Here is a 26,413-nt window from a genome sequence, read left to right on the forward strand (position 1 = left end):
GTTACAGCATAGGAAGCCTTGGTGTGCATAGGGCGTGGATCCAAGCATCGAACGACATGCCTGCTGGCCAATTACCCCTCACCCCTTTAGGACACCAGCTGAAGGGGGGCACCATGCCAAGTGCTGGTGGCCCAACCAGCTCCGCAGCTTGACTCTTCCACCTGTGGCCAGAAGGAAGCTGTCACTGCCCACCTTGCCCCAGAGAGCAATGAAGGCCACCCTCCTTACATCCTCCACCCCCCTCCTCTGTGGGCCATAAATTGAGCCTACTTGGTAAGTGTGTGGGCATGGCTTTCAATTTTAGTTCTCACTTGCGAGTATGTAACCTGTGATTCCTTGCTATCATATCATTTCCATTTATTCACATCTCCCTAATAAAATACATTTTTCTTGGTTTGTTAATAATTGGCATTATATATAGCACAGATACAAAAACATCACATAAATCACACATAAAACCACACATATATACCCAATGTAAGTAAACCAGCAGAGAAAAGCAAGAGAATCAAAGCCTCAAAAATATAAACTAATGTTCAAAAGCAGCAAACAGGAAATGTTAGCTCATCCCCAATTTAGATCTGGTACCTTCTAGGCAAGCACACTTAACAGCACTGGATAAACAGAAATGAGGGAAAATATACTCATCTGCTTGATGGTCATCGTAAAGAAAATCGGATTTTCCTGGAGCAGTGATTTAATTGGGATGTTGATGAGAAAATCATGGTTGTCATGCAGCAATCAGGAAAATCGGAACAAATGAGGAAGCATCTGAATTGCAGCTGTTCTATAATAAGGACAACTAGCTCCTTTGTGAGAGTGCAAACCTCAACTTACCCCTTTCACCCCACTGATTTCTATGCATTTAGAATGGTGTTCCTCTGCTTAGGATGCTACTATGAATGTACAAATGAAGTATTTCCCAAAAATGAAACTGTTATGATTAGTTTACTAAAGCACCCTGTCTAGAAGTCCAGAAGGAGGGGAGGGGGGAGGTATTGCATAGAAAATGCATATAATTTACAGCAAGGAGAAAATACCCTTCAGCTGTCTGTCATGAACTAGCAATACTGCAAAGGGAAAAAAATAATGTAATAGTAATGTGCTCTGTTCATGGTGCTCATTTTTATTATAAGTAGATCCTCCATGTCCTCAATGTGTTACACCATTCACACAATTAAAAACGAGCCGCAATTCTTTTGAACCAGCATAGTCGGCAATTGGGCCAAGCAACCAAGGCCAGTAGACACTGCTTGCAGTCAATTATTTTCTCTTGATAAAACTGTCTGAAGTGTTGCTAATGGGTAGTATCCTATCACTCCATGTACTGAAAATCTCATTTGCCTGCATTACTATCTGTTTTTGCAGATCCCTTTTGATTTCTGGAAAGATCAGTTCTGGTGTGGTTCGGGTGGAGGAGCTATAGTGAGGAGATCAAGGAGCTGAAGTTACCTTTTCATTATTCTTTTGCATGCAATACTCCATTGAGGAAAGAGATCAGTTTCATCCCCTTGTCTCCCTTTCCCAACCTGCCCACCGATTCTCATAGCTGTTTTCCTGAAAGGATTCTGAAAACCCAGAAATGATCCTTTCAGGGGTCAGGAAAGAAGGGGAACGTACCAAAACTCTGGGTGCCTTCTAGATGGACGATACTGCCCATAGACTTGATTTTTCATTTTTTGTAAATGAAATGATGTAGCATGGTAAAGTATGATGGACATGACAGGAAAGGGAGCAATGGATGGTTGCTCTGGCAACACGCTGCCATCCACAGTGCTATAAATCAAGCAGGACTGCAAGAATTTGAAAGTTCAAAAAAGCAAGCCAATAGTTCTTCATAAAAAGATGGGGTTGTCTTTAATGTTTGCAGCCTTTCCACATAATTGGCAAACCAATTTCAACTTGAACTGTGGGGAGTTGACCCATTATTAGCCCAGCTTCTATAGAAATGTGTCCTTATTTCCATTTGTGAAGTGATGGAGAATATATTTATGACCAGGCTAGTGGAAACCTACAGGCTGAACTTGATTAGATTAGGGAATAAGACTCTCAAGGAAGGATATTCAACCAGGAGTGTGAACTTCTTCACTAGGACTGTTGTTCTGCCCTTGGATGTAGGCTCCAACTTCAGAACAGATTTGAAGATTTCTTGGGGAATCCAACATAAGGCAAAACAAGGCAGAGTTCCTGAACAAATCTGGCATATTTCTGCAACACTTTATATTAGGTTTAATCAGCTGATAAAAATCAATGCAGCCGATCATGATTAGCTGAACCAAATTGTAATTAGTTTGTAATTAAGATCATTAGTAAGCATATCTCATGTGTGTAATTCCTAAATGAGTTTTATATAACAGGGAGCAGATTGTGATGGCTCCATTGTGCTAATTTTGAGTAATGCTGGTTTTGTTTTAAATCCATGCCAGTGCTTTCTTCTCATTTCCAAAAGATATAAAGGGGTACAGAGGAAGATCACTTGAAGAGAAAATTGATTACCCTCACTCTCTCGGGTAGCAAATTCGGATTTGATAATCACCAAGGATTTGTGGATTGGTTTTACTTTCTCCCAATTTATTTAAGGGCATAAGGATGAAATACAAGCTAGAGTTCGTCATGAACTGCAGGTTTGTGGGAGCTCATTTCTCACGAACCGTGATGAATTTTAGCCCCATTCATTTGTCACTGCAGATGCCAGTCAAACAGTTTCCTAGGCAATGGCGGGGGAGGGGGGGAGATGGGGTCTCTGAAAACCTTCTGCTGACCTGGAAGTGATGTTTTCATGAACCGAATGAACTGGTTCATGAACTAAGGCAAGTTCGTGAAAGTTCATGTTTCGTGAAACGAGACGAACCATGAACTGCAAGTTTTGGAATTTTCCCAGTTCATGCCCATTTTTAGAGATAACTGATGCCATTTCTGGGTTTCCTTTGGAAGTGCCATCATATGCTCATTGACAGCCACCCCCCAAGTCCCTATTCCCAGTTTTCCATTGGTTATCAGAGTGGGCCTGGCAACCCTAACTGGCATTAGGTTCTCAATAATTAACCTAGAAAAGAGTCCAGTAACACCTTTAAGACTAACCAACTTTACTGTAGCATAAGCTTTCGAGAACCACAGTTGCCTTTGTCAGATGCATGACGAAGCAACCATGACATGCATCTGACGAAGAGAACTGTGGTTCTCGAAAGCTTATGCTACAGTAAATTTGGTTAGCCTACTGGACTCTTTTCTAGGTTAATTATTGAGAACCTAATGCCAGTTAGGTTCTTTTCTATTTTGCTACTATTAACACAGCTAACTCCTCTGAATAATTAACTTTTTACATAATTACTCAGCAATTGACCTTTTAGTGTAACACAAAATAGCAATAGTGTTTAAAAATTAAGTTTCAGCATTTATTTTATTTTAATCAAAAATTCTTTTTGTGTTTGTGGCACACAGCACATATCTAGATTACATTGTATTGATACTAGCAGTGTCACATCATTACTGCAGGGGCTATCTCCTTGATGTAGAATTCCACCCTGAAGGCATTTGCTTGTTTAATATCAGCTGCATTTCATCAATAGAATACTCAGTGATGTAAACTATAGAAACAGAATTAAAATAAGTTATTGAAAGTAGTAAAAATAAAATGGGAGCAAAGGAGCAACCCTAAGAGAAGAGGTAGCTTTGCTGCAGAGAACTTACTAAGGAACAGGAGGGGGAACTTGTACCCTTGGCAAGTGGAAAGACCTACTTGGGAAAAAATGTCAGCTCAGGAGTAAAGTAATAGATAGGGTTGCCAGTTAGAGATGGGCACGAACCGCATTACGAACTTCAAATACCCACGAAATTGGCGATCGCGATCCAGAGGTTCTTGATTGTCCACAGCCAATGAACCAGCGTTCAGGAGAGGCCTGGTTCAGTGTGTTTGGCCGCAGTTCGGGAAGCCAGACAGTCAAGCGCCAGCAATCAATTCCCCTGGCAACGGAGCCAGGGGAATGCCTGAACTCTGTCTGCGCTCCTTCTGTCGCCCTGGAAACCTGAATGGAAGCCCAGCTTACCTTGATCAGCAGGTCTTCCTTCCAACCACGGAGCTGCAAAGTGGTCACAAGCTGGGAGAAGACACCCAGGGGAGGGAGGGGGAAGGGGGAAGGGAGTGTTCTGTAGCCATGGGCACTCCAATCTCATCCCTGCAAACCCTGATAGGCAGCTCTGATGGCCAAACACAGACCTCCTGCATTGCTCAATGGGACCTGTGCTTATAAATAGCCGTGGGCTCCCAGGCTGGGTTTCACTTTCAGCAAGCAGTGGAGTGGGACAGAGCTCTTGCTAGCCTTTGGGGAGAGAGACTGAGAGTATAATTGAGCTTGGATTTTTGTGGGAGTTTCCTGGGGGCCTTGGATTGGAGAGGGTATAACTCCAAGATCCCTTTTGTAATCGTGTCCAAACTTGGGTGATGGCTGTAGGAGAGCCTGCAAAAGACTCCCGGGAATATGGGCTCTCTAAGTTCCATGAGGGCCATTCTGCACCCCACGAACCGCGAACCGCAGACTGGTTTGGTAAAGGAAAATGTTGGTTGCGGTTCGCTATTTCGGGATCGTCATTGGCACGGAACCGTGAACCGCTGGTTTGTTAATTTTTTTTGGTTCGCACTCATGTCTATTGCCAGTACCAATTTAGGAAGTTCCTGGAGATTTTTGGGGGGGAGGAGGGGAGCCTGGAGAGGTCAGAGTTTAGGGAGGGGAAGGACCTTAATAGGGTATAATATCACAGAGTCCATCATCCAAAGCAGCCATTTTCTCCAGGGGAACTGATCTCTGTGGCCTGAAGAGCAGTTGTAATTCTGGGAGATCTCTTCTGCCACCACCTGGAGGTTGCAATAGAGAACAATAATTGTAACAACCTAACGAAATAAACACTTATAACAATTGCAAAAATATTCTTATTGTTATTGAACAGTTCAATTTGCCATTCAATATATATCAATACACACAATACAGACCTATACATAAAGAGCTAGTGCAAAGCCATGACGATACTACCTATAATCAGTTGATACTTTTAAAGTCCATTAGTATTCCTTGGGATCACTCAAAAAGTTCATAGGATTCAACTTCAAGTAGAGGTCTAAGTACATGCAGGTTGGAATTTATACCATCTAACAGGCAATCCAGTTCATTTGAGGGGGTCCCATTTCAGGAGCCATGGAGGTTGGCAACCTTAGTAATAGAGCCATGAAGTATAACCAGGTAACCAGGGACAGTGGAGACATAGGTAGTTCAATGCCTAACCCTGCTATAAGTGTGCAGTAGTCTGGTGTTTCAGCTCAAATGGATCCTGGGACACAGACTTGGAAAGTGGGCCTCAGACTTGCAATGAAGAGGATAAGTGTTGTTAGGCAAGGAGGTTTCATTGTCTTTGTGTGGCCAGTAAAGAGAGAGCCAGCTTGGTGTAGTGGTGTAGTGGTTAAGAGAATGGGACTCTAATCTGGAGAATCGGGTTTTATTCCCCACTCCTCCACTTGAATCCAGCTAGGTGACTTTGGGTCAGTCACTCACAGCTTCTAGCTCTCTCAGCCCCACCCACCTCACAGGGTGTTTTGTTGTGGGGATAACAACAACATACTTTGTAAACTGCTCTGAGTGGGTGTTAAGTCATCCTGAAAGGTGGTATATAAATCAAATGCTATTATTATTATTATTAAACCCTGAAACTTTTCCTAATGCATTTTTCATTTTGATTTTTGCTTCTGTTTCATGTAACTGGTGCGTACATATACAGCGTGATAGATAAATGGTTTAAAGTGGGCATTAAAATGGCATCAAAGGAAGAAAAGAAATGAAACAATTGTCAAAAGCAATGAAAGTGCTTAAGTTGAAGGAGAGTAGTCTTAGGGTACAGGGTTTCTCTCTCTGTTTGTTGTGCCCTTTTGCCTCCATTAATGTTCAACTGGTTTGTTTGTCAATAAAGCAAACATCACCAAGATGGCCATGACAAGTATCCAAGTGTTTTCTTTTCCAAAGAAAGCTACACCCATAAGTTCCATCTCTGGAACAGTTCACTCAATGAGGGATAGGGGGTTGCATATCAGCCACTTGGACCTCTCAGAGTGAATCTCCAGGATCAATTGAGAAACAAATCTGTAAGTCTTTATTTTTCCAACAGTTTCTTTTTTCCCATGCAGAACATTTCTCATTAAAAGAACACATTTTCAGTTTTGTTTTCACAGCAATATTTGTATGGGTGGTGTCCAACATCTAAATGACATCTAGATGTATATAAGAAATGAAAATAAATAATCAGTGAACAGAAATAAAAATGAAACAGACTCAAACCAATGACAACATACAAAATTTAAAAAGAATGAAAATAGCCTCAACAGCTTATCCTTTTAGGAATTGAATGGAATAAATCTGCCTCCATTTCCTACTGTATTTGATCACACTGAGATCAGCAGATACACACACTGTATCTGCTGATCTCAAATGACAGGGAGATGAGATGGAAGAAGGTGCTTTCTAAGGGCCAAGCTACACATGACAAATGTCACTTGAACGGCAAGTGGATTGAGTGGAGGGCAAGAGAACAGGGAGAAATACACTTGCCGTTCAAGTGTCATTCGTCATGTGTAGCTTGGCCCTAAGATATGAGACCCAAGTCATTTAAAGAGTCAGTATGTGTAATGGTTAGAGTAACATAAGTGACATATAGAAGAGTTCTCCACTCTACTATAATAATATAATAATAAAAACATTCGATTTATATACTGTCCTTCAAGGCAACTTAACACCCACTCAGAGTAGTTTACAAAGTATGTTATTGTTATCCCCACAACAAAACACCCTGTGAGGTGGTTGGGGCTGAGAGAGCTCCAAGAAGCTGTGACTGACCCAAGGTCACCCAGCTGACTTCAAGTGGAGGAGTGAGGAATCAAACCTGGTTCTCCAGATTAGAGTTCTGCCACTCTTAAGCGCTACACCAAACTGGCTCTCTATGGAAAACCAATCACTGTCCTTCTCAGACTAAGCTACATTGCAGGGTTTACAGAGAGCAAACAGAAATGCCTCCCCCCAGCATCACCAGATGTTTTGTAGCGACAATGGCTTTTATTTTAATTTTGCCTGTAGTATATGAAAAATCTCTGTAAATTTTCAAAATTTAGGACATGCAACCACTGTGACATGATCATAGCATAACAGACAAACCATTATGTTGATTTAACTCACAGAGTTATTGCAAGGCAAAGCATACTCTTCATGTTAGTTGGATATGACCAAAGCTGAAAGAAATAAAACTAACAGGTTGATGTTCATGATTTGTGTGCAGAATGCATCCCACTTCTAACCAAAATTTCTAATCACTAGTTTCCACTTGTCTGCTCTTCATATTTTTTTCAATCGGCTTCGTGTCACCTGGAATAAAGACCATTTAAAAAATTAACTAGATTTCTGGTCACCTGATATCAGCAAACAAGCAAAACTTGCAGTTCATCAAAGCCTGAAAATTGGCCCAGCTTTTCAAAGGGACTTTGAAGAATCCCAATGAATTCCATGGTAGCCAAGTTCTTTGAGAAAAGCTGAACACTGAAAAACATCTCAGCCTTGACTTTAATTCTACTTGACCTAAACAAGATTATATACATATTTTTTAATTAAAGTGAACCTGTTGTTTTGTCTTCTCCAAAGCTCAAGTTTAAAATAATCTCCAGAGCGTTAATTCAGCAGTGCCTTCTATTCAATCCCTGTATGTTTGTAGAAAATCTCATTTGGCACAAGGCTATCCTGTAATTACCTCAACAAGAAGTTTTGTATTAGACATTTATCAGGTTCAGTGAAAACTCCTGATGCTACTATATAAAGCAATTAGCATTTCTTCAGGGATTCAGGGATGGAATTTGGCTCTGTAGACAAGAACCTTCTTTGCATGTAGAAGGTTCCACGTTCAATCCCTGGCATTTTCAGTTAAGACAATGAAGTAGGACGAGATATGGACCTCTGCCAGAGACCTTGGAAAGCTGCTCTAAGTCAGAGTAGACAATACTGACCTTGATAAATGAATGGAATCATTAGATTCATCTTAAGACAAAAAAGATAAATACCTACTTCTCCTCTCCTCCTCTCCTCTCCTCTCCTCAACTTTACAGATAGCAAGCAGAAACTCCTCCCCACTTCCCTTCCCCAAATGTTTTGTAGCAACAATGGCTACAAAACATGTGACTTCATGTTTAGTAGGGGAAAGTTTCATTAGTTCTAGGAGAGGCTGGCAAGAGAACATCTTGATGTCCCGTGTTGGACTTCTTACCACTCATCTACTCAAGTAATGGATTCTTTCCTCTTGTCATCTCTTTCCTCCTCTTCTTCCTAGATATTCTGGATGCTTGCTTAAAGATAGGCAACTTCTCAATATGATTTGAGATCAGGTTGGTACATTTTGTCCTTCCTTCAGAAGTCCATCCATTTTCTGAGAGTTTTTCCCTAGTTTGCCGTATTGGTGCTTTTGGTGCTGCATGCTCATATGTAGTTGTATTTCCCTCTGAGAATGGGTGGTAGCTTGGTTCCAGCTGTCGTGATTTTACTTACTCCATAATGCCAGGAGAGACAACTGTTGTTCAATTGCTCCCCTCTGTAACTAACCAATACACTTTGGAGCAAGATGTGTTTTTTATCTGCTTCAGGGACAACAACTACAGACAATGTTTGCAAGAAAAAATATTGACCTAAAGAGAATATATTCACCAAATAAAAGGCTGTTTGATCTGCTCGCATAATTAACAACAATCAATTGGAATTTCATTAAAGCTGGATGGTTCACATTAGAGAATTTCTGCACATTCACCTACAGGGTCAGTGCCCGGGATTATGGCACCTGAGGTGAGATACATACTCCCCCCCCCACACTAACCAATTTTAAAAAACAGAAGAAATGTAGGGAAATGAAGAGCACAAAACTTGAAACTTTTTACATTTTTAATTTAATTTTTATTTCTTAATTTAAATTTTAAATTTTAATTTTTTAAAATAAGTGTGAGAATAACAATACTCTTTGTTTTTCTTATTATGAGCCAAAAATCTATTTTGTGAGCAGAAACAGTGACTTGCATTAAAGTTTTGAGCACACCTCCTTTTGTGTGTGTGTGTAACAAAGTTTCCCTCTCTCTTTGCTCCCTCAGTCGGAATGAAAGGCAGACACAGTATTTGGGTTCTAAAATGGGCCGCTTTATTAAAATTACAACAATTAAATATAAACTACGGCAAGGGCCTAACTAGCGGTACAGGTCAGGCCCTGGGGTCACTGCTGGACCCCGCCCTGACCTGTCTGGGCGAGCACCCGCTGCCCCGGGTGCGAGCCATCCACCAAATGGCTGGGACCCGGCCTGGCCAGGCGGAGTGGTTCACCCCTGTAAAGCTCCCCCACCCGGCCGTACGGCAGCGGGGGGAGACTGGCTTGTCCAGGGGTTCCCCACCCAGGGCGTCTGACCTCACAGCTGGGCCGTACGGCAGCCAGCCGCTCCTGAAAGACCCCAATTCCCCACCAATGGGGAGGTGCCAAGGGTGCTCACCGGCCCGCTACAGATTTTCCCTAACTAAAATCCTGCCACCAGGGAATTACCTCAGTCCCACCATGCCAATTACCTTCCTCTTCTCACAGTGCAAGGTAGGCGAAAAAACTCCATTCCCAAGTGCCAATCAGGGACAAGGAGAGAAAAATTCCTACCTGGCCCAAAAGGCGACCGGCTAATAATGCACTGCAATAGGGTGAGGTGGGTGGGCCGAGCATGAGGCACAACTGAAGGCAATGGGGCGGAGAAGCCAGCTAAGGCTACAGGCTCCGCCCCCAATGCTAAGCCCTGGATGCCAGGGTGTGCCTTCTGCTTTCCTCCTTCCAAGGAAGCAAAGAACGGCCACCAGCCTGAGTGGCCATTGCCACTGGCCGGGATGGCCGAATTCTTCCTACCTCTCTCTGAACCTAGAGACTCTTGGCAGTAGAAGGAGGGCTTCTCTTACAGGGCCTGCTTGGAGGAGAGAGATGTTTGGAAGGGGGAGATTGAGCTGAAGCCTTCTTTTTCTCTCTGACCCTCTCCAAGCCTTAAAATATTGATCACCTCTGTCAGAGATCCCTTTCGGGAACTACCCTCCATGCTCATCCTTCTCCCCCCCACCCTTGGGTTTGAAGTGAACGACAGCTGACAGCTAAGCATGTGGTGTATAAATATTGAAACAAACAGTTGGGGGAGAGGGGGAAGGTGGGTGATATATGTAAACTAGGGAATGAGAGAAGAAAGGTGATAAAGAGGGGGGCGCAGTGCGGGGCGCTGCTCTGCTGAAGTGAAGGGGGAGCAGCAATTGAGATTGGAGAATAGAAAGGGGGAAGGAGAACGAAAGGGAGAAGGGAGGAGGAAAGTAATAGAATTTAAAACAACAACTTTAAACCCAACAACAGTGATTTGCTCCTAGGATGCTATATGCACAGTTGTGGAAGAAACAGGAGATTCCGACAATTGAAAATTGGATTCAGAAATTGCTGCACATGGTAGAAATGGATAAGTTGACGAAGAAAGTGAAAGGACAAGACTCTGAAGAATTTCTTGCTAACTGGGGAAAATTAAAAATTTATTTGGAAAAGAAATGGGATGTGAAAGGGGAATTATGGTCATTAGGAAATTTCTAGGGGGGGTGATCTTTATAGTAATTAGACATGTGTGATAAATAAGGTGAATTGGGGGAATTAGGGGAATCATTATATTTTAAATAAGTTTGACATTTAGGATAGATGAAATGGACACTGGGTTGGGAAGCTGTTGGAAGTCTACTAAGAAAGGGGGGAGGGAGTGGGTGAGGGATGCTGTAATAGGGAAAATATTGAGTATGAAATTCACGTTCGTTTTATATATGTATTACTCACCCAATAAAATTTCAAAAAACAAAACAAAAACAAAAAAACAGTGATTTGCTCCTACCTGTCTCACAGGGACTGAAAGGGAATTGTGTGTGTCTCACCTCACTTCCTCCTTCCTCTGTGGTGGTGCACACACAATCAGCCACTCTTTCCACCAAAAGCAGCCCCCCCCCAAAAAAAAGCCTGAGGAAAGGTGAGAAGTAGAATTGATGCCAGCCGGGGAGGGGGAAAGGGATGTACTAAAAGGAATGACAGTCCCGGAGACCTTTATGGAAAATCCATTTTCTTTGCAACTTTTTTTTGTGTTGTGATGCATTTTAATGGAGTCCAGGCAAGTAAATTGGCATCCCTGGCTCCCATTATCTCCAATGGGCCTTCAAGCCTCTCCTATTATTTCCAATGGGCAATCTCCCTTTCATTCCTTTTAGTACATGGTGGAGGGGAGGGAAGAAAGAAAGAAAGGAGGGAGCAAGGGGGACAAAAAGTCAGATGGGAGCTTGCTGCTCCCCGGCCAGCTAGAGTGTCTCTTGCTCGTGGAAGCTTCACCCAAGGCTTAAATTGAGACAGAGAGAGAGAGCGGAGAAGGGGGAAAAGGACAGAGAGAGAAATGTCCCCACTGATGGGGCTGAACTCGAAACTCCTCAGGCACTGGCTGAGCGGGAAGACAGGGCTGCCCTTCTGCACTCCAGAAGAACTGCCTTGTGCCAAGAGATGAAAATTCTTGCGTGAGTGCATGGGAGCATGCACACTGCAGGGAATACCAGTCATTGGGGGGCCAGCACGGTGCCTCCTTCAGAGTTCAGCGCCCAAGGCAGAGGCTGGCTCTGCCTCAATGGAAGCGCTGGCCCTGTTCACCTACAGAACTGCTGGTTGGTTTGGAATAGTCTTGTACAATTTTTCATTCCTTTTTAGTTTTATATATATTTGCTGTGAGTATTCTCATCATGCCTTTTAAGCTATTGCTATGTCATATAATATTTTCACACTATTTTTATAAAATCACACTACTGACTTAAAACTGACTTCTGTTTTAACATGTTTTAATATTGCATTTTATCATTTTAGTCTGGTAAATGATGATTGCTATTTTATCCTGAGGCCAAGAAATCATAAAAGAAACCGCAACTTCTGATAGGGTTGCTACAGGGTATAGAATGTCTTTTTCCAAAATTTTCTTTTTTAGATGTACTCATTGGTTCCTCTCATTCTTTTTCTCTCTTTCAAAAGAGGAATTCTCTGTGATTTCTCTTTAATTTGTCTTTCAGGTTTTTTAAATTTTTACTATGTGATAGTGTATATTTCCTCACCTGTGGATTTCTGCCTGTTGTGTCACTGTAACATGATACAAAGGGTAAAAAGCTGTCCGATGCAGCAAGGATATGTTCAGACAAGCCCTGGCTTGTGTTTAATTGTTTCTTTAATAGCTTACCTTGTCCTTAATTTTTTAGCCATGCTTAAAATATATAAATTAAAAAATTCATTACTACTTAGAGATCTAAATTGAAATTCTCTTTGTGAAAGACTAATTGATTTGAAACTGGCTCACATTCCTAAAAAGAAGAATAGAAATGGATTTCTGGATTTCAGAGAGAAATTCAGCAAAGAAATATTAAGATAATTCCACTTAACTACTTCTGAACTGCACCAGAGTGGTCCATGAAATTTAACAACATCCATAGTTTTGGTCATATGGTATGCTGAATGCTTATGGAACATGCACAGATTATCATTTAACATTTTGAGATGGAGAAGAATTTCTAGGTTAAATGGTGCTAAACTGGTGAGGAACTAGGGGAAATCTTGCCAGCTAATGGCCTAGCAGCAGCTGAATAACATCTTGCTGTGTTTGTTCTCTTTCCTTTGCTGGTGAGTACTTAAGGCCAGGGCATGCCTAGAGTTGCAAACAGAAGGGATCTTGTTGATTGGCTGTTAACCTGAGGGTCATATTATGGAACTAGGCAGAAGATTCGTTATCAGAGAGAGGTGGGACCTGCTTGGCACTCAGAAGCCTCTCCCCTTCCTGTTTTTTTAAATTATTTTTTATAGTTGCTTTGGGTTAGGGTTGCCAACTCCAGCTGGGAAGATTCCTGGAGATATGGGGCAGTGGTTCCTGGAGAGGGAAGAGTTTGGGGAGTGGAGGGAGTTTAGCAGGAATGTGATGACATAGAGTTCATCATCCAAAGCTGCCATTTCCTCCAGGAGAATTGATCTCTGCAATCTGTAGATCAGTTGTAATCCTGGGAGAATTCCAGGCTGTACTTGGAGATTGGGAACCCTTCTTTGGGTCCTCATTGGAAAGAAAAGTGGGATATAAATAAATACATTTAAGTTGCATTTGTTTAGAGAGGATTCAGTTGGGATTTTCATTGGTTTAATACCTGATAGTGCATCTTTAGTTGATGTGAGACATGGAATATAGATTGGTGGTCCAATACTGGTTGCTAATAGATTATGCTCTATGAAATGCTCCATTAAATGCTTATGTGTTTAATGCTAAGTCTGCAGGTCAAAGAAAACCAGCTAATTTGGACACTGCAGCTGACCCTTCGCGTTCATCAACTTCAGCATGGTCTCTTCCCTACCTCTCCCCTCAATAACTATCAAAATAGTATGTATTACAAATGTGTCTGAGCTGAAGTTTTCTACAGTAAGAAAGGGTTTCATTGAATTTTCTTGACTAATCTGGTCCTGCTGGAGTTGCAGTTTTCTTCTTTTTCTTAGCGCTTGACAAAATTGTGGTTGTTTCTTTCTTGAACAAAATTGCAGTGTTTTATAGTAAAACTGACATTAAAACTGATGCTTGTTTTTGCATCTGCATGGAACTAAAATGTATAAAAATGATCTAACATACTGTATACATGTCATTAAAATGATGCAAAAATGGCATATCGTAAAAATGTTGTAAAAGTGGCATAAATATATTAAAAAGAAATTGAAAGATGAAGGAATAAAAAGAGGTGGGATGGAAACACTCATAATATTTATGTACAAAAATAAGTAGAAACAAAAAATGGCATAGTCATGCATCCCTAAAAATAAGTGTAACCAGATCCAGTGTAAGATTAAATATTCAATTCAATGTTCTTGAGCCTGGGATGTGGTTGGAAGGCATGTAATGCAGAAACCTTGCTGAAGCTAAGCAGTTCTGGGGCTGATCAGTGCCTGGATGGGGACACATCCTGTGATGTCTGCATACCATTTATCCATGCCATTCATATGTTCTCTGTTCCCTGTATTGGTTTGATTATACTGTGAAGTCTATATTGCTCTCTTATTATGCTCATGTACTGTGACCATTATATATGCATGCCATCTTGCTCCTAGACTTGCCTAAAAACTTTCGTGCTAATGTTGAGACTGTTATCTCTGCAGCCTGCTACTGATCTTGTACTAAAATGTAACTCCCCACAAGAGACCGAAGGAGTTGAATTCCTTGTAATCTGCCAGCTCCCTCTGGCCAGACAAAGCTATTGTATTTCTCATGAGAATCGGGACTTTAGCGCCTTTTTGCTAACTGCCCCAGGGGAGAGGGGAATCCTACTCTTTATATCAAAGTACAATTGTGTATATTCTCATTCCTGCCAATTCCTATTCATCTTTGAAGGACCTGTGAAGTTAATGGATCTCTGTAATAAAACTTTTTCAACCAAGACCCTGGAGTACTTGCTGTGAGGGGTTTGGGGATCTATCTGTCATGGACTGCCATCCCGAGAACTGACATATCCTGCCTGAATACCCCCTCCTGGGAAACCCCTACCACCTTGGGCTCAATGACAGAAAGCAAGACATAAATATAATTAATATTACCTGGCAGGAGGATAACAGTCAGAGGAAAATGTACCCTGTGAAGCCCCAGTTCTGAATGGGCTCCTGAATGAGTGGCCTGGAAGTCAAAACTGACCAATCCCAGAGGAAGTTAATTATGAGTGGCTTCCTGAAACAAGGAAATGGGAGACCTGGAAGTCAAAACCGACCAATCCCCGAGGAAATTAATTCTGAGTGGCTTCCTGAAACAAGGAAATGGGAGACCTGGAAGTCAAAACTGACCAATCCCTGAGGAAGTTAATTCTGAGTGGCTTCCTGAAACAAGGAAATGGGAAACCTGGAAGTTGAAACTGACCAAGCCCAGGGGAAGCCAATGAATGTTCTCTTAAGTCTTAATTATGTTAGTGTTTTCTTTCAAGTTGTTCAAAGCACTTAACATGTGGTTAGCACTACAGATCCATAAGGTAGATCCCCGTGTTTTGGAAGGGAGGGAATGGGCTGAGATTGAGAGAGAGAGGATTGCCTAAGGTCACTATGTGAGTTCATGGCTAAGCTGAGATTTGATCAAGAGACGCTTTCTGTTCCTGGGTTATTCTGGCTCATAGCTGAAGTGCTTTACTACACTGCCTGCTATAGCACTTCACCGGGGAAGAGTGCCCTCCATCATGTACATATCCATGAATTACTTTAAGTGAACCTGTGTTGATGACATGTCATGATTATTCAATCTTAGCAAGTGTTCATTCTGAAATCCCTGCAACTATAAATAAAAAAATATTTTAAAACTACATTGTCTCCATGTAGCACATGGGAAAATACTGACATGTCTTATTTTTTTTTCTGAATCATTCCCTTAAATAAAAAAAATAGAGATTCTAATTTGACTGTGGTAGTTTAGGGTTTTGGAATCAGATAAATGTCATTAGGGCATGATAGCGAATATGTCCATGCAACACAGTGTCTTAATTGAAAATTCAAATGACAGGGCAAGGCTGGTTTTCAATAAAACGTTCAGCAATGCTGAGTGAAAAATCAATAGCTGCATTATTATGGATTTCTTTCTCCAAGAATCAGGCAAACACTCATTTCCCCCATCATAAGTTTTTTATATCCTTAGCTCTGATGGTGAAGAAGTTCTTCCTCCTTTAAGTTATTGTGCACAATAGGAACATAATGACTGTGAACCTGTGCCCTCTTTAGAGCATTTAGAAATGTTACTTGATTATATCTCTGAAAAGGGGGTTCACATCAGTCCATAGCACTGAAGCCCTTTAATGAATATTAGAGATTAATTTCATTCTTAAACTCTAATCTAAAAAATGCACACAGTGTCACATGTGCATTTATGGCCTGGTTTCTCTGTAATTAATGCCAGTAATGGACATTTATAGCAGAAAAATGGGTTCATTCAAATTTGTATGCAGGAAAGAGATGAATGCACCATCCCCCCCCCCCCCCAGTCAGAATGAAGAGTCAGACACAAGAGCTGGGAACTAAAGGGCCACTTTATTAAATTACAATAACATAACAAGATAACAATCAACATTGCAGGAGCCTAAGTAGTGGTACAGGTCAAGCCTTGGGGTCACCCCTAGACCTCCACCCTGACCTGTCTGGGTGAGCCCCGTTGCCCCAACTGTGAGTCATCCATGTGCATGGCTAGGACCCAGCTGGCCAGGTGAAGTGGTCCCCCCCCTTAAAGCTCCCCCACCTTGGGGAGGACTGGCTTGTCCAGGGGTTTCCCACCAAGCATTCTGGACCTGCAACTGGGGCGTGAAGCAGCCAGATGCTCCTGACAGACCCCAATTCCCCACCAATGGGGATATACCAAGGGTGCTCACCAGCCTGCTCATTTCCACAACTTCTAACCTGCCAGAGAAAGTACTGAATAGACCCACCCTAGGCCAACTACCACATCTCATACGGGCAGTGCAAGGTAGGCGAAAAACTCCTCACCTATTTGCCAATTGTGGGGGAAATAGAAAAAATTCCTACCTGGTCCTGATAAACAGCCACTGGCTAATCCTGTACTGACACAGAGCGGGTGGGTGGGCTGAGCATGAGATGCAGCTGAGACACTGTGGTGGCAAAGCAGCTTTATAAAGCCTCATGTTCCACCCCTCCCACCAGCATTCCCGGATGCCTGGGAAAGCACTGCCATCTCCTCCTCCTCTTTCAGGGAGGCAAAGGACAGCCCCCAGCCAAAGCAGCTGGTGCCGCCAGCCGGAAGTGCTGTATTCTGGGAAAAGCAAGATGATAGAATGAATTATCTCTGTTAGTTTATTCTTCTATATTGGCATGATTCAGAATTTTAATTGGGGAGGGTCTATAGCTCAGTGGTAGAGTGTCTGCTTTGCATGTAGAAGGTCCCAGGTTCAATCTCTGACATCTCAAGCTACAGAAACTGAGTCCATCAAAATCTTAACAAGAATCTGACAATAAAAATGGAAAACAAAACAATGGCCTACAGGCTGGAAACAGTCTACATTCCAATTCCAAAAAAGGAGATGCCAAAGAGTGCAGCAACTATTGGACTATCTTGTTAATTTCCCATGCAAGCAAAATGATGCTCAAAATTCTACAGCAAAGATGCTTACCATATATGGAATGAGAAATGTCAGATGTTCAATCTGGAAAGGAAGAAGAACTATAGATCACACTGCAAATTTACAAAGGCTAATGAAACATACCAAGGAATTTCAGAAGAAAATCAGCCTATGTTTTATAGATTACAGCACAGCTTTTGACTATGTGGATTATAAAAAGCTATGGATAGTGTTAAAATAAATGGGGGTGCCATAACATCTGAGTGTCTTGATCTTCAACCTGTACCCTGGACAAGAGGCTACTGTTAGGGCAGAATGTGGAGAAACAGAAAGAGGAATCAAAAGGCACAACAGGGCCTGGAAAAAGAAGTCCACTAGACAAGATTAACATAACTACTAGCTTCATACAACCATCCCTCCATAACCAAACTTAATGGGGGGAAACCACTGCAACAAGGTCCAGCAGAACCAATGTCATTTCCTGCAGCTATGCTTCCAGTTCAGCCACAAAAAGCTGGACTGGGCACTGCCAAGGTACTGGACAGTGGTATTTCTGGAGCAGTGTTGCAGAGGTTTCCCCCCACCCCCACACCAGCCTCAGCATTTACCCGGAAACATCTGCGAGAGATCATCATTGGCTGGTGCCCAGCCCCAATTCTTCCCGCATTTCCCCCCCACCCCAGCAAACCAAACAGTAACATTTCAATTTGGGGGGGGGGGGTTGTTTTTTTACATGAACATTTCAAATTTGAAAAAAACAATATTACAACTTTTTGGTTTTTTTTTTTTATACCTGAAAATTTCAACTTTGAAAAAACATTATACAACTTTTTGGGGTTTTTTTTTTATACCTGAACATTTCAACTTTGAAAAAACATTATTACAACTTTTTTTTTTAAACAAAGATTTCAACTGTGAAAAACATTTTAAACATTCCAAACAGCAGGATGTGACATTTTCCCATTCCCTAATCCCCACCTAAGCAATCCCTATCTAACCTATTTCTCCCTCCAGTGGCAATTCATGTTTCTGGGGCATTGTTTTTCAGAATAAATTTGGTCCCACAGGGTCTCTCTCAGTGCTGGGAGATGTTTTGAATTCCCTGGGGGGGGGGGTTCAAATTGCTGGGTGGATTCCCTTTGCCACTGGTTCCTAACCACCCTCCCTCTACTGGCCGGTTTTAACTGCGTCTACAGGGTTTTATGCAGGGGAGAGCGTGATTCCAAAGGATTGGACTCGCAGAGGATGCAGGCCACAAGTTGGGCTCACCTCAGTCACTCTGGAAGTCCAGTCCTGAGAAATCGAAGAGGCGAGAGTTGACCTTCAGGAAGGTCAACTGCTCGACTCTCCATGGGAGAAGGCAAGTGCGATGTGGGCCGACAATGTCGCCCGCATGAGAAAAGACACGCTCGCTCTCCACACTTGTCGGAGGGCATGAGAGCAGCTGCTGTGCCTCGAGGGAGAGGTCCGGCCAGACCGACTCCTTCTTGGCCCAGTAGCTGAGTGGATCGGTGGAGAGCGACTCGCAGGGCTCCGCGAGGTAGTCCCTGACCATTGCCTCCACCGGATCCTCTCTCACGGTCCTCACAACCCCAGCGGGGACGAGGGCCCCCCGGAGCATCTCCATCTCCATCGGCACTCTGGTGGTGGCCGCGGGGGGGGGGGGGGCTGCGCAGAGGGGGCATCAGAGGGACCCGCATGGCAGGGCCCCTCTCGCGTCCCCCCTGTCGACAGGTGTCCCCTCTCGGCCTGCCTGCGCCTCACCCAAGAGCAGAGCCCGTCTCGGGCTTGGGTGAGGTTCCCGTCCCGCTCAGCAAAATTGCCCTTTATGCGCGGGTCACACATGGTCGCCAACATGTATGACTTGACCTGCATGAGAGGAGTTAGCCTGGCAGCTATGCCATGCTGCAGCCTTCTCACCAGTGCGCGCACCGCTGGAACAAGGTCAGCACGGGGCGTGACCCGGTCTGCAAGGGTGGCCATATTCATCTGGAGCGTGTGCACGAGGGGAATGACCAGACCGAGGGTCCCCGTGTCTGACAAGACCGCCACAGTGAAGTCCTTGAAGGGCTTCAGGACCTCCACTGTCTGGGTGACGGTGAGCCAATCCACCCAGCTGAACTCACCCACCTGACTCACACCGCGGTTCTCGGAGAGCCACGAGTGGATTGCGGCCTGCTGCTCCACCAAGCGCTCAAGCATGGCGCAGGTGGAGTTCCAGTGAGTGCTTACGTCAGTGATCAGAGTGTGCTCTGGCACACCTGTCCTGACCTGTGTCTGGCGCAGTTCGTGCATGGCTTTCACGCTGCGCGAGAAGTGACTCGTGAGCCTCCGACATTTCTGGATCAGTAACTGGAGTTCATGAGTCCAGGTATCAAGGGGTTCCTTCAAGGAGCCCAACCCCAGCGCATCTCTCACCACTAGGTGAAGTTTGTGACGCACTCTTGGCTCACTAGACGCACTCTTGGCTCACTAGATGCGCTGCTGCCCTCATGTTCTTGCCACCGTCCGTCACCATGCATCCCACGGTGGCGGGTCCCTGGCCTATCCACTCTTCCAACTGTCTCCTCAAGGTGGCAGTGATGTTCTCCGCCGTGTGGGACACGTCGAGCACCTCGGCGTGAAGCAAGGCCTTGCAGTAGCCGGCCCGGCGGTCTCCCATCCTTCCCTGGCTAGCTGTGCTAGGCACCTCCCCCCGGCCCCCACCCAGAACTGCCTCAGGTTCCCACCAGTGAGCAGTAAGCGAGAGGTACGCTTGCTGCACACTTGGGCAGGTCCAGATGTCGGATGTGAAGTGCACAGTTCTCCCGGCAACCTGGGACAGCTGTGCCTTCACATGGTCCCTGGCAGCCCTGTAAAACGAGGGCACCACCGATCTGCTCAACGTCGTGCGAGCAGGGATGGCGTACCAGGGAATGAAATCATGGAGCAGCCCTGAGAAGCCGAAGTCTTCTACTATGGAAAACGGTCTCCCATCCACCGCTACCATGTTGACGATGTGGCGCGTGAGGTGCCGGCTCGCCCTCCAGATCCCCTCTCTGGGCACACTAGGGCCCTGTGTACCAGAGGAGCCTGCCTCCTTCTGGCTAGCTGGTGGCCGTGTGGCACCACTTGAACTCTCCTCCTGAAGAAGCACCGCCTGGTGGTGCCTCTTCATGTGGTTCCTCATCCCAGACGTGGTGAGATGCGCAGCATCTCTGCCATGGCTGACACGCTGCCCACAATGCAGGCACTGGGCTGTTCGGGAATCCTCCGTTGTCTGGAAGTGCTTCCAGAATTCGGAGGTAAAGGGCATCCCACACTTCACAGGAGAAGCACTTTTGGGACCACCCCTAGGCACCTTTTGTGAGGTGCTCTGGCTGGACACACCGTGTCCCACTCTTGGCCGGGCAGGTGGGGATGGGCGAGGCTGAAGGGGCAGAGATGTGGGATCTTCCACCACAGTCTCTGCCTCTTCCTCCTGCATCCTCTCCTCCTGCACAGCCGTGAGAGGCCTGCTGCTGGCCTCAGAGGAAACTGGGGTGGACCGCCCCAGGGGGGGTCTCACGGGCAGTTCCTCCAACATCCTCCGGGTTCCTGGGGTGATCGTGAGGGATGAAAAAGTCACATGCCCCACATCCATCCCAGGAGACACCACATACTGCCCCTCCTCCAGCAGCTGGCTCGCAACCAATGGAGGAGGAGGAGCCTCAGCAGCATGCCCCCACCCAGTGCCAGCCCCTGCCTCACGCACCCGGGTTGGGGGTGGCCCTCCAGCAGCTGCCTCAGGAAAGAGAGCCTTGCTCACCCTCTTCCTGTCACCAGAAGCCAGGCTGGTGAGAGGCAGCAGCGCAGGGGAGGGCCTCCTCCACTCAGATGGGGGGGGGCTGCCACAGCAGTCCCCCTCTCCCTCCCCTCCTCCCATCTAGATTTCTCCCTAGCCTTTCCCCCGGCGCCCCTCTCTGCTTTCCTCTTTGACATACTTTCCCCTCCCGAAATCTACACTAACTACTCAGAAAACCTTGGGGAAAAAAAGGTCAACTTTGTTTTTGAGACCTAAGTTGCCTGCTCTAAATCTGTGCTTCTAGTGGCTCTGTGACTTGGAGATGGACAATCAAGTGCCTTTTTAAGCAACCCTATTTATGTTGGGGAACCTGAGCCTGCCAAACAGCTGAATTCCTCCGGAATTGAGCTGGCCCTGAACCCCAGTAGGTGACAGACAGCCTTAGACACTCACACACTAGTATGCCCGGGCTGGCCTGGCACCACCACGGGTGCCAGAGATGGGCAGTGGAACCCTAGTTAAGGGGACACTAATGGGAAGCCTATTGACAGCTATTCCAAATGTGTATATATATAGAATTCAAACCTAACTCTCACTCACTAATGCTTTTCCTGCTGAGTCCCTATTTAGTTTTTTTTAAAAAAACTACGCTTGGTTTCCCTATCGATTACATTGAGGGCAATTAGCCACTGAATACCTACCAACTGGCCTACCTACCTAAGACACTATGTAGCGGGAACAATGTTTCTGTGGTGTGTCGGTGTGGGGTGTGGATGTGGTGGTCTGAAAATGTGCCTCCCCCCTCCCAAGCTAGCAAGAACCCACCCCTAAGCCCACCCAAATGTAAACCCAGACTCACTCACCAGTCCTGCAGTCCAGCGATGTTCAGGCGGTCGTGCAGCTGGTCCTCCTCTCCTCCGCTATGCTGTCAAGAAAGGTGGAATCATGTTAACAGAGTCAATAACACGCTGAACACACACACAACCCCCAAAAGTCAAGGCCCCGATCTGCTTTGGGCCTAGATAGTCTTGAAGCCATTGTGAGGAAGCAGTGCCATAGTTAAAATTCAGGTCATCCAGGACCCCACCCCCAGAAAGGCTAGGGCCAACCAGTGGTAAAACACAAACACATCCTCCCTGCAGAGCAGGCCTGTGTGTAGGCCCAAAGCTGGCACACTCACTTTTCGGTGGAAACAGTAGATCAAGCCCGCCCCCCACACTCAAGCATAACAAAGGAAATATTAAAGAAAGCAAGCACAACAATCAATATTGAACCCCCCCAACCCCCAAACAATGTCCTCTTGCCCAACTAGCAAATGTCCCTCCTAGCCCAAGCCATAAAGACCAAACTAAAGCATATGCTAGCAGATTGCCACAGCAGTAGCAATAAATCCAAAAAACAATTTGTTAAAAAAAACCCCTACCAGTCCTCCTCTCCAGATGTCCAGCAGCAAAGTTGATCCTCCACACACACAGAGGTCTCTAAGCCGATGTCCTCCAAGTGCAGTGCAGTCCAATCCAGAAGAGGTCCACAAACGGTCAGCAACCTGTTTGTGAAGCATGCTTGTGAGTGCCAGGCCAGCCAGCAAACAGGCACCAAAGCCAGAGCAGCAGGCCTGTGTGTAGGCCAGAGGCTGGCACACTTGTTTGAGAGCCGGGTGGGAAGCATTGGAATTGAATGAAGGGGACCAGAAACAGCAAAGCAAGGCACACCAACACAGTTTTGTGAAGCATGCTTGTGAGTGCCAGGCCAGCCAGCAAACAGGCACCAAAGGCAGAGCAGCAGGCCTATGAGTGGGCCAGAGGCTGGCACACTTGTTTGAGAGCCGGGTGAGAAGCATTGGATGAAGGGGACCAGAAACAGCAAAGCAAGGCACACCAACACAGTTTTGTGAAGCATGCTTGTGAGTGCCAGGCCAGCCAGCAAACAGGCACCAAAGCCAGAGCAGCAGGCCTATGAGTGGGCCAGAGGCTGGCACACTTGTTTGAGAGCCGGGTGGGAAGCATTGGATGAAGGGGACCAGAAACAGCAAAGCAAGGCACACCAACACAGTTTTGTGAAGCATGCTTGTGAGTGCCAGGCCAGCCAGCAAACAGGCACCAAAGCCAGAGCAGCAGGCCTATGAGTGGGCCAGAGGCTGGCACACTTGTTTGAGAGCCGGGTGGGAAGCATTGGATGAAGGGGACCAGAAACAGCAAAGCAAGGCACACCAATCCAGTTTGTGAAGCATGCTTGTGAGTGCCAGGCCAGCCAGCAAACAGCCACCCAAAGCCACCCAGCAGAGCTTCTAGCCTGTGTAGCCCCAAAGCTGGCACACTCATTTTTTAAGGCCTGGGAAACAGTAGATCAAGAGTAAGACCACCCCACACTCAAGCATAACAAAGGAGACATTAAAGAAAGAAAGCACAACAACCAATGCTGAACCCTCCCACCCCCAAACATTCTCTTCTTCTGCCCAACCTGAAAATGTCCCCCCAGGCCATGCCAAGACAGACTAAACTGAAGCATCATTTTGCATAGTCAGGCCACAGCAGCACATTGCCCAGCCAGCATCAACAATTTTATAATTTTTTTAAAAAAAGGCCTACCAGGTCTCCCCTCAGGATGTCCAGACAAGCACAGTTGATCCTCCAGGCAGATGTCCTCCAGGCGCAGCCTCTCTCCTCTCTCAGTCAGCACGCAGCAACAGAACTGTTCAGACCACTCTTACCCCAAATTTAAATCCCCTTCCCCTGCTGCAGCCTCAGCCAAAGATTTGAATCCATTGGCTGGCAGAAGGATGCAGCAGTGGGATTGGTGACTCCTAAATCCCCCCTCCCTTGTCTTACCCCCCCACACTCCAACAGTCACCCTCCTCCTGCTCCCCCTCCCCTACCTGTTAATTTGGGTGGGAATCTCAGAATGCTGGCATTGCATTGCAAATGCAAAGTGCAGTGCACCTTGCATTTGCAAGGCAAAGCTAAGGATTCCCTTCCCTCCTTTGCAAGAGGGGTGGGGGGTGACAGAAGGAGTGAGTGACTCACTCCTCCCCCCCCCTTCTAAGAGCCTGCAGGAAGCTTAGCTTCCTGCAGGCTTTTGCTAGACGCTTGCCAAAGCAAGCGCCTAGCAAAATGGCACCAAGAAGAATCCCGAATCATCCCGAATCGATTCGGGGTATGGCGATTTGGGATTCCTGAATCGATTTGGGATGATTCGGGATGATTCGGGATTCCTCGAATCATCCCGAATTGGGGTGATTTGGGATTTATTCGGGATTCGGAATCCTGAACTGCACACCCCTACTTCTGACTAAACTGGTACAGGATTGTGCTGAACAAAATTTGGGAAGACAGGGAAATAAAAGCAATTGAGGCTTGTCTTTCCGGCAGAAAGCTGGAATTGCCCAGGCTTCTAAGTGATACAGAGATCCACTTGATGGATGCACATTTATATGAAAGCAAGCTCAGTGAACACAATGGGACTTACTTCAGAGAAAGTGGAATGCACAGAACAGGTTGAAGGAAGGGGTGGAGAAAAGAGGAAGTGTTGAGCAGCCCAAACACTTGTAATCAGCATGATTAATTTAAGATTTATCCAAACAGAACTCAGAGTGTTCAATTCCATTCAAGGAGACCTGGAAGGACTTCACTGATCTCTTACAGCATAAGGAATCAATGCAAAACTAGAGATGCTCTCAAAATTCTTCTTTTCTGGATTTCTTCTAATATGACGTATTTCAAAATTAACAACTCATATTTAAGAACAAATTAAGACTTCTGAATTCCTCTCTTTATTATTTCCAAATTTTCTGTGGTCCATCCCTACAGGTTTCAGTTTGTTTGCATCCCCCCATTTCATTTCCAAGATGTGTGTGTATGTAAATAAAACATGACAAACAAGAAAATCTGAACCAGATGTGAGGGATGGTTCTTATGAATTATCACTGTTACCGTTGTGTGGTGTTATACAGCAGAGCAATGCATGTGTGTATCAATAAATCAACTCACAAAAAGAGTCTCAATACCAACACAGAAAATTAAATTGACTTTTTTTTTTGGCTATGTTTGATCAGTGCTCATATATGCATCAGTAAATTAGCAGGAGGAAAAACGCAAATGTAAAGTGGCAAACTGCATGTGCTTGAGTTCTCAAATTAAGTGTCTCATTAAACACTAATTAAGGAGTGGCAGAGAACAGAGACAACTTCTGGGACAATAAAGGAATGGGATGCGGAGGGAATCCCTGTCCCAAAATGGGTCTTGCTTCCAAGTAAACATGATTAGGAACAATCCGTTAGGTTCTAGTCCTGACATTCCACTGCAATCAATGAGATTTAGAAGCTCATAACTGAACGCTAGCAAGAAAGGGTCTTTTTTTTAAATACTGATTTTGCTTCTGTCTGGCTTGAAAAGCTGCCTGTTGATAAAGTATATATTCAAAATAAAGAGACTGGCATGCACATCTTTTCTAGGCATGCTGCCACAGTGAGTCTGTAATTATACCCAGGAAATTCCTCTGAAGGCAGTTGCATAGTGTGCGCTTTAAAAAGAAAGCAGAAATTTGCCCACTGAATGTAAAGTGTTTCTATAGTCTGACTATGTCCAAAAAATATAATGCAATGTCCCTGGTAGACTTCCAGTCACATACAATCCACTGTTTCCTAAGCCAACTGGATCCAATGAAAATTTGGAAAGGTGCATTCTCAAAGTAGCCAAATCTCATTCTCTCTTAATTATGAGGCCTGGTTGTTAGGATGCCATACTAAATCAGTCTTGTCCAGATGTAGTATAATTATACTGTTGAATTAGCCTTATGCCGAGAAACATCATGTACCAGAAGCAATAATCAGTCCCTTGAGCTCATCCATTTTGAACACATTCATCCCCTTGAGAAAGGGCATCTTCAGAATGTTAATTCCTCAGAATGCTAGTTCTTTCTTAGGGAAAAAAACTCACACAGAAAAGAAACCTCTCATATTGTGATGTTCCTTCCTTAGAACATAAGAACATAGTACAACGTGAAAGCTGCTCTGCTAGATCAGACCAATGGACTGTCTAGTCCATCCACTTTTGGTCAAAAGGATGCCCTGGAAGGTCTCCTATAATAACAATAACAACAACAACATTCGATTTATATACTGCCCTTCAGGACAACTTAATGCCCACTCAGAGCAGTTTACAAAGTATGTCATTATTATCCCCACAACAAAACACCCTGTGAGGTGGGTGGGGCTGAGAGAGCTCCAGAGAGCTGTGACTCGCCCAAGGTCACTCATCTGGCTTCAAGTGGAGGAGTGGGGAATCAAACCCCGCTCTCCAGATTAGAGTCCCATGCTCTTAACCACTACACCAAACTGGCTCTCCTAGGTGACCTTCACCTGCTGCTGCCCCTTGGTGCGAGTACCCAGAGGTGTGCTACCTCTGGATATAGAGGCACAGCTGTAATATTTGTCTCTGGCATCCCTCCACAAGACAACAGT

The sequence above is a fragment of the Eublepharis macularius genome, chromosome 13, assembly GCF_028583425.1.
Source record: "Eublepharis macularius isolate TG4126 chromosome 13, MPM_Emac_v1.0, whole genome shotgun sequence".
NCBI lineage: Eukaryota > Metazoa > Chordata > Lepidosauria > Squamata > Eublepharidae > Eublepharis > Eublepharis macularius.